The sequence below is a fragment of the Scylla paramamosain genome, chromosome 33, assembly GCF_035594125.1.
Source record: "Scylla paramamosain isolate STU-SP2022 chromosome 33, ASM3559412v1, whole genome shotgun sequence".
Taxonomy (NCBI): Eukaryota; Metazoa; Arthropoda; class Malacostraca; order Decapoda; family Portunidae; genus Scylla; species Scylla paramamosain.
The window spans coordinates 7,827,368-7,834,867 of NC_087183.1; the positions used below are offsets into that span (position 1 = coordinate 7,827,368).

At 55.0% G+C, this 7,500-nt stretch overlaps 1 protein-coding gene across 4 annotated transcripts in view; it reads right to left on the minus strand.

The window, feature by feature from the left end:
- Positions 1-7,500, minus strand: part of LOC135089587 (uncharacterized) — a 136,616-nt gene that overhangs the window by 38,328 nt on the left and 90,788 nt on the right. The gene's annotated exons all lie outside the window — the stretch shown is intronic.

Below are 7,500 nucleotides of genomic sequence, written 5' to 3' on the forward strand. Positions count from 1 at the left end.
AGACAAAAAAAAAGGAAGTAAAGGAAGGAAGAACTGAAAAAAAGAGATAGAAAGGATAAGAGAAGCTAAGAACACATGGGACGGAAGAAAAATGCGTAAAAACAAATAAGAGAGAAGAGAGAATGAAGAAGGGGAAGGAGTGAAGGAGAGAGAGAGAAAGAGAGAGACAGGGACGAGTGTGGAACGTGATAAGAGAGAGGGGGAGGAGGGAGAGGGGAGAGTGAAGGAGAGTAAGGAGAGAGAGTAAAGGAGGGAGAAGAGAGAGTGAGAGGCGAATGACGATAAACAAGAAAATTTTTAGAAGATGAGGAGAAAGTGATTGAGGGAGATGACAAAGGGAGTGAGGAGAGGACGAGGAGGAATGAGTGAGAGAGGGGAATGAGTGAACGAGGTGGATGACGAGGTGGGTGAGTGTAGTGGAATGGGGCCAGCTGGTCACTCGCCAGGCAGAGATGGGGTGACCACCCTTACAATCACCACCACCACCACTCTCTCTCTCTCTCTCTCTCTCTCTCTCTCTCTCTCTCTCTCTGAGTCGCGGTGACCTTGCTGGCAGGGGAGTGAGAGGTGGAGGAGGACGAGGTAAAGAGGAGGAGGAGGAGGAGGAGGAGGAGGAGGAGGAGGAGGAGGAGGAGGAGGAGGAGGAGGAGGAGTAACGGGACCAGCTGGCAGGGTGACTCATGACTCCATACTCTTCACCCTCGACCTTCCTTCACCTCTTCTCCTCCTCCTCCTCCTCCTCCCCCCACGCGCTTTAATCAGTAAGAAAGAGAGAGCCAGGGTGAGAGGGAACACAGCGGCAGGCGGGGAGGGCAGGGTGAGGGTGACGTGTAAGGTGATGGATGGGGGGCGCGGGGTCACCTTCCCCTCCCCTCCTCTCCCCTCACTCCCACGCCAGGTCAGGGTGTCACGTGACCTCGCATGACGTCATCTATTTACATATACCATGACGTCAAATGCCTCACCTTGAATTGTGACCTCTCTCTCTCTCTCTCTCTCTCTCTCTCTCTCTCTCTCTCTCTCTCTCTCTCTCTCTCTCTCTCTCTCTCCATCAGTCAAACTACCCTCATTTCCTCCTTCCCTTCCTCCCTCTTCCGAAAATGAGCAGCATTTCGAGCATTTCCGGTCGAGGAGGAGGAGGAGGAGAACGAGGAGGACGAGGAGGAGGAGGAAAAACAGGGAGCCAGATGTAGAGGAAAGTGAGGAAGATAAGAAGGGGTGAAGAGGGCAGAGGGAAGGAAGAAGGAAGGAAGGAGGAAGGAGAGTGTGAGGGAGTACGCGGGTGGCAGACATGGAGGAGGAGGAGGAGGAGGAGGAGGAAGAGGAGAAGGAGGAGGAGGAGGAGAGGCATCCTTGTCTGGCCCTAACCATCGCAGGAGTCTAAAATGGAATACTAAGAGCCAGGAACAGACATAACACACAGCCGCCCCTTGCCCTGCCCCCCTCTTGCCACTGCTGTCCTGCTCCCTTGTAACCCTTCCCTCCCAGCCACCACCCCCAGCCCCACCCCTGCCTCCCCTGCTACCTATCGCGGCTGTATCTTGTCCCTGCTTGTCCCTTCTCCTCATAACACGTGCTACTACTACTATTACTACTATTACCACTACTACTACTACTACTACTACTACTACTTCAGTCACTACAATGATAGACTTGCAACTGCTACAAGGATAACGACTACCACTACTACTACTACTACTACTACTACCATTCCGTCTACTAATATTACTGATATAACACTTCTACTACTACTGTTACCACCACCACCAGCACCTCCCTAACACTGTCCCTTTTATGCCTGCTTCCTCTAACCTGCCCGGACCTGCTTGCCTCACTCACCCTCCAAGGCATCCCCTGTCCCTTGCCCACCTCAGTCACTCAAGGACGAGGGGACAAGGACCTCAAACTCCAAGGTCCTACTCGACCAAGTGGTTCTCAGGAGAGGGTGTGTGGGGGTGGGTGGGGGGTAATGACACTTGAGATAGTAGTAGTAGTAGTAGTAGTAGTAGTAGTAGTAGTAGTAGTAGTAGTAGTAGTAGTAGTAGTAGTAGTAGCAGCACGTCCGATCCAGTCCTAACACGTTTCAAGGATCTAAGGCGAGTTAAGACTTCAAAGACTTCCTCATCCTCCCTCTCTTCCCTCCTCTTCCTCTTTTTACCCCCTCCCTCCTCCTCCTCCTCCTCCTCCTCCTCCTCCTGATTCACACATCCTTTCCTTTGAGTTATTCTCACACAAGGCGATTACAGAGAGAGAGAGAGAGAGAGAGAGAGAGAGAGAGAGAGAGAGAGAGAGAGAGAGAGAGAGAGAGAGAGAGAGAGAGAGAGAGAGATGGCTTCCCTCACAAAACATTTTTAGCTTTCTTATATAAACATTACTGGTTCAACTTATCCAGCTCTACTCAAGAACACACACACACACACACACACACACACACACACACACACACACACACACACACACACACACACACACACACTCTATGAACTCTCACGAAAGACTCAAGACAAAAAGATAAGAGGGACAGAAAAAGAGCAAGAAAGGGAGGGAAGGAGGGAAGGCGGGATAAGGAGAGAAAGAAAGGAGTTAAAAAAAAAAAAAAGGAAAAGGGAAAGGAAATATCAAGAACGAATGAATGAATGAATGAAACCAGGATGAAGGATAAAAAAAAAAAAGACTAAAGAAAGTTTGAAAAAAGTGAAGGAAATATGAGGAAAGAAGAGCTCTTAAATTTTAAGGAGACAAGAAAGGAAGATAGACACAAGAATATACGAGAGAGCGAGGGAGAGGGAGAGGGAGAGGGAGAGGTAGAGGGAGAGGCAAAAAGATAGAGAAAAATGGATTGAGAGGAAGTAAAAAAAAAAAAAAAAAGGAAAGAGATGCCAGGAATAATGAACGAAAATTATAAATACACAACGAATAAAGAGAAGTGAAGAGAACACGGGAGGGAGAGAAGGAAGAAGTAAAAGGAAAAAAATTAAAGCGTCGGTTGCAGAAATGTGAATAAAGAAGAGAAAAAGAGACAGATGGGTGCAGAATTCAAGAGAGCAAACGAGGGGAGAGAGTCGAGGAAAAAGGAAGAGAGAAACAGACAAAACAAGCAGGCAGGGAGGCAGGCAGGGAGGCAGGGAGGCAGGCAGGCAGGGAGGCAGGTTCTCTCCCTATCTCCTCGAGGCAATGGTACGCAGCTCCCTCGCCGCCAACCATTCACCAGGCAGCTAGCGACCTCTACACAAATATTTATAAGCGACCTTCTCTTCATCAGGCGGCGTGGGGCGTGGGCGTGTAGGTCGGTCAAAACGTACGTGTACACGCCTCGGAGGGGGAAAATGACACAAGGGAAACACTTTAAAGCGGAGAGATGAATGTGAGGGCAATCGCGAGGCTGTGTGTGTGTGTGTGTGTGTGTGTGTGTGTGTGTGTGTGTGTGTGTGTGTGTGTGTGTGTGTGTGTGTGTGTGTGTGTGTGTGTGTGTGTGTGGTGTTGTGTCTCGTTTCGCTGCGTTGCTCTTCTTTTGATATCCGTGTGGTGTGTGTTTTATGGCGCCACGTGCGTGCGTGTGTGCATGCGCGCGAACCAGACAAATGAAACGCTCAGGAGAAAGAAGAAGAGAAAGGTGGAAAGACAGTACAAGAAGAAGAAGAAGAAGAAGAAGAAGAAGAAGAAGAAGAAGAAGAAGAAGAAGAAGAAGAAGACGACAGTAAAAAGGTTAAATATATGTAAAGTTGGCGGGGCTTGTGGTGGACTGAAATAAATATGTTCGTGTCACGGTGTACAGCAGGGGAATAACTTGGGACCAAGGCTGTTTCACTGCCACCACGCACTGCTCTCTCCTGCCGTGCCTACACCCGCGGCTCTCACTGAAGGAGGGAGGGAGAGAGGGAGGGAAGGTGGGGACGTAAAGAGGAAGGAAGGGAGGGAAAGCGGCCTGAAAAACCATCTTTACTTCCTAAACCTAAACACGCCCTCACTTCAAGATCCTCATTACAGAGTGATCCCCAAGCCAGCCACACCTCCCATGCCCCCCGCCCCCCCTCTCTACTTAGCAACACTGCCTTCCCCGTAGCCATCACACCCAATCAGGACACACACACACACACACACACACACACACACACACACACACACACACACACACACACACACACACACACGCCCATACCACACCCAGGGCAGGTCCACCTCGCTCTTCACAAGCCGCTGGCAGCACCCATGCGTGGCAGCCGAGCCAGACAGAGACGCCGCCAGTCCGCTACAAAACACCCGCAGTCCCCAGACACGCCTCCTCCTGTACCCTACCTCCTCGCCGCCCCTCCCTCCATCCCCCGCCCCTCCGCACCGCCGTACATTAAGCACCGCCGCCACTCGCCTCAACGTTCTTCCTTTGAACACACCCACATACACACTTTTTTTTTCACACCCACGATTTTAGCGCGAGACAAAACTACCGTGTCATTTCAGGATCAGGGAGATGCTGGTGGCGGCGCTGGGCTCCTGCCGCGCCTGCACCTCGTCCACCTCTCCCCTCCCCCCCACCACACACCCGGCGGCTCCCGGGCAGCAGACGACGCGGTATTTCGACTGTGATTCGTCTGGAGGGTTCGGGGCCACGTCAAGGTTCAGGGACGGCCGGCAAAGGGGGCCAAGTCACGTCTATAATTGAGGCTCAGGCTTGAAATACTCAAGAGAAGGAGGAGGAAGAGGAGGAGAAGATTGAGAATGTCAACTCTAACAGATGATTCTGCAGGATGCAGGATGAACCTCGACTTATCCGTCAAGGTAGTCCCGCCCCACACTCCTGCTGCTCCAGGGCGACAATCGCCCCATTGGCACTCCTCACGACCTCAAACACCGCCGCACCTCCCGCAAGCAGGCCCCGGCAGGAGGCGCAGCACGCGCCGCAATTGTGCCTTGCGTATCAGGCAGCAAGTCAGTGGAGTGGACAGTGAGTGATGGCGCGAGGTGTGTGGGGACAGGCTGGCGAGTGGACAAGTGGCGCGACCCACGTGCAGCATAACAGGGAGTGCCACCGTGACCCGGCCGCTCCACACCATTTGGTCACCGTGCACAAGTCCGCCCAGTGCCAGATGAACGAACGGTGGCGGCGGTGAGCGGAGGCTGTGGCCACTGTGTTGCTAGTCCAGCTCCACTTATAGCTTGGCAAGGCGCCCCGGGTCTTGGCTTCAATACGGCAAGGGTAACGTCGCCCCGACCCGCCACCCTGTTGTCCAGGCCGCTCCTCTCGCCCACCCTTGGCCCTGACTACTGCCCACCACGTCCGGGATGACCGCCAGGGGCAGGGCGATGCCCTGCTAATTCCGTGGGTACCTCGGCCCACGCACGCGGCGCCAATGGCGTGAAACACGACAAAGCAGCCTTGCCGGAGAGCCAGACGTCGGAAGTTGGACCAGATGCTAATAAAAGACCAGCCACGCTAAACGTTTCCTCGGTATGCAAGGAGAGGCGCGGTGCGGTAACGCGACCCGACATGCACATCAGTACATCAGTGGCTCCCCCAGCGGGTCGCGGCGCGCCGGGAGCGTCCCTTGCGGCGCTGGCGACGGGTTTCCATTCCGACCGATGACGTGGTGGAAGTGCTTTTGGCCAGAGGGCTCAAGGCAGCCGTGACCCCGCCCGCCCGCCCTGCTGGGAGGTAGGAACTGGCCCCTGGTCCCTGTGCGGGAGTCGCCCACTGGGAGGCGCCTTGAGACAAAGGCAGCGGGGAGAGGGGAGCCGCCGGAAGCAGGCTGTCGGTGGGGGATCGGGTTACTCGGGGCACGGGAGGGGAAGCGACCGAGGGGACACGCCACCTTCCGCCTCCGTAGCCGCCCCACCCTACGGCGGGTAGGTAAATTGCCTCTAAGGGAGCAAAGTGGCGGCGCTGCGGCCGCCGGCAGGAGTGGCGCACCTGCACCACGTCCATCACTGATTGGCTGGAGGGAGGTGGCTGGAGCCGTGGCGATTGGCCCAGGTGCTGTGGGCGGCGAGTGTTACGGACGGGCGCGCATGGCCAGCCACGGGCGGGACCCCCAGGGCCTGCCGACCCCGCCACCGTGACGGACCGCCACCTGTCGCCGTCACGCTCACGTATACCACGCCCGCACGCGTCCACAACGCTCTCTTAGAACGCCCTCACCCAGTAAACTGCAGTAAATCACACAAACCCTTGGCCCTGAGGGCCTGAGGGGCGTGGTGTGTCCCGGCACAACACAAATGATGGGGAGGGGAACACCCCCCCACACACACGCAAGCAGGAACCATCCGGCAACATCCTCGTCCCGGACGCCCTCGGTAGTGGCGTGGCGGCCAGGGGGCGTGAGGAGCTGTGCCTGTGTCCTCCGCGGCCCAGGAAATCGATTTGTGCCCGTGAACCTCCGAGGCAGAGGGAGGCAGGGAGGGGGGGGGCGGCAGGCAACCCCAGGCTCCGGGCCAGAATAAATTGTCTCCCTCCATCAACCAGCAGCAGCAGCAGCAGCAGCCCTACGAGCGGCAGGGAGGCGGGGGCCTTTGGAGGCGGAGAGGTGACGAGTGCTGCATCTCCCAGCACCACCACAGCGAGCCACAGCAAGCACTGCAGGGAGGCACGCCGCCTGTACGTGCAGGGCACGCGCTGATCACACTCAATATGAAAGCTGCACATGCAGGACGAATACCACGACGACAACGATGACGACAACAACCTAACACAACAACAACACAAACAAAAACGAGTACCTCGACCAGCGCATCTCACTCCCAAACCAAACAGAACATAATTAATAACCCAGAGTGAGGCCAGTCAATGGGTCCGTGACTCCCCCTCGTGAATCTAATCAAGTGGGTGACGAGGTGAGGTGGGCCCAGCCAGGTGTTGAAACCATTGCCCCTTCTCTCCCCTCCTCCCTTAGGCCGCGTGAAACACCTGCCCTTCCTACTTTGGCCTGCGTCCCCTTGCTGCCAGGGGAAGAGGGGGAGAGGGAGGGTAGACCGAGGAGCAACAGGATCGATATGTGGTGGTAGTGAGGGTTGTGGAGGAGAGCCGTCCCCGCCATCACCATCACTGTCATCACCACATCTATTTTATTCTCGACTGCCAATCTTGCAAAACACACACACACACACACACACACACACACACACACACACACACACACACACACACACACACACAAGCGTGCTCCCAAACAAGACTGTGGACTGATAAACAGAAAGCACACTGAGTACTCTCTCTCTCTCTCTCTCTCTCTCTCTCTCTCTCTCTCTCTCTCTCTCTCTCTCTCTCTCTCTCTCTCTCTCTCTCTCTCTCTCACAAACACACAGGTAAAGCCGGTGTTAGTACATGTTACCCCCGGCGCTGGCTCGGCGCTCACCTCGCCTCTTTACCCCTTGACCTTGTGTTGGATACGAATTCCTCATCCCGAGACGCAGTGCCGCGCGTGACATCCAGGTTATCACAGTTTACCTTCCCCAGGTTCCCCCAGGCACCCATTTATCGACCAGCCCGAAAGGCAGAATCAACAGATG